This window comes from Pseudorca crassidens, chromosome 6 (genome assembly GCF_039906515.1).
Source record: "Pseudorca crassidens isolate mPseCra1 chromosome 6, mPseCra1.hap1, whole genome shotgun sequence".
In the NCBI taxonomy this organism is placed as follows: domain Eukaryota; kingdom Metazoa; phylum Chordata; class Mammalia; order Artiodactyla; family Delphinidae; genus Pseudorca; species Pseudorca crassidens.
This window is the reverse complement of record NC_090301.1, coordinates 58,894,042-58,895,695: the sequence shown is the minus strand read 5'-3', so window position 1 is coordinate 58,895,695 and position 1,654 is coordinate 58,894,042. Positions and strand designations below refer to the sequence as shown.

Sequence of the window (1,654 nt, the reverse complement as noted above, 5' to 3'; positions counted from 1 at the left end):
TTGGAGGGGGGGATTTATTCCATCTTTATTGTGCATCAGGGCGTACATGATAAACATAGGTCACCCTCACTAGCCACTCATCTGCTGTCCTTCTCTGGGTGAACAACCTCTGTAGGAAATTCTAAATTTAGCCCAAGAGATCAGGATCAAGAAGGGAAGGAAAAAAAAAAAGGCCAAAGCCACGTCACCATCCTGCTATATCTCTATCTTAAAAGCAACACCTGACGTCACCGAACACTCACCTGCACGTGACAGTCCCATGCAGGAGACGTGGGGCTCTGCTAGGGAAATCACTTGTTCTGCTAATGAATTTTTTTTTCCCCCATAAAAGGACACCTGGCTCCCTGATACAGATGTGGAATTACAGAATGTCTCGAGGACTAAACCCAAGCCTGTTGCTTTCCAACAAGGTTATAATCCCATTCCTTGCTTCAGTGCACTGTTTTTCATACACTCAAAAGTTGTTCTAAAACTCCAGAAACGTGAGTACCTTTGTCACATCCTGAGCACTCAAACACCACCCAGTGAGCTTCCTGCTGGCAGACACAGGCCTTGACAAACAGGCCTTGACAGTCCCTCCCTGGAAGTCCTGAGACTGGACACTGTCAGAAGGTTGCAGGTTCATGCGTAGTTTCTACACGTGATCGAGCGCTTGTGTGAGGAAAGCCCCGCTGGTGTTGATCTCCGTCAAGGTCAGGTTATCCAGCTTGGCGTGTGCCTCCTGCTGTCTCATGAAGCTGTTGGCAGACACCCGGAGCTTGGCTATACGAGTGTCCCGCACGTCCTTGATCAGGCTCCAGAGCTCATCTGCTTTCAGGGTGTAATGTAGTCCGAAGCGTGATTTAACAGGAGTTTGATGAGCTCCATGTAGTAAGGGCTGGGCATACGGGTAAAAGTTTCTTCATTTCATTCATGATCCGTAATCTTCTCCAACTTTTCCACGTCCATCCACTGGGGCTGGTGGGGCAGGCGGTGAGCAGCCGACACTTCTGTCTCTGTTTCAGGTTGATCGCCAGCCACAGAGGCACCTGCACGGGTAAGCTGGGGTTGAAAGGCTCCAGGCCACCTTCGATGAGGTGGATCTTGTCCAGACTGAAGTTCAGGATTATGGTGACCAGATCCTATTCGGCCAGAAACTCCACCTCAGCCGCGACCATGGCTGCGCCCACGGCCAGCCCGAGACTCGCCAAAAATTAACAAATCTCATCATATCAGGTATGTTGGCATAGATGTGCGGACAAAGAAATTCTTCATGCCGCTTTCTGTAGTATAACTTGGCATAAATATCTTGTAGAACAGTTTGGCAATACCCAGTAAACATGAAGCTGTGACTACCCTGTGAGCAGCACTCTGCTTTTCAGGAATCTCATAGAGAAAACACGAGCTCACGTGGATGTGAAGATGTCTATTATATAAGAACGAATGGAAACAAACTATCAATTGGGTAAATGGAAAGTAGTTTATTCAAACACTTGAACACAAAGAGCTGCTAAAATAAATGATTTACATCTACATATTTCAACATGGATAAATCTCAAGTATATAATTTTGAGTTAAAAAAAAGCAAGTTGTAGGAAATGTGTTCAATATGATGCCATTTATTTAAAACTTAAAAAACCCATAGGACAACACTCTATGTTGTCTTTTTGATATA

The 1,654-nt window shown here is 45.6% G+C and overlaps 1 pseudogene; it reads right to left on the bottom strand.

The window, feature by feature from the left end:
- Positions 1 to 466: 466 nt before the first annotated feature.
- On the bottom strand, positions 467 to 1,157 carry LOC137226812 (DNA replication complex GINS protein PSF2 pseudogene; annotated as a pseudogene).
- Between the last annotated feature and the right edge of the window lie 497 nt (positions 1,158 to 1,654).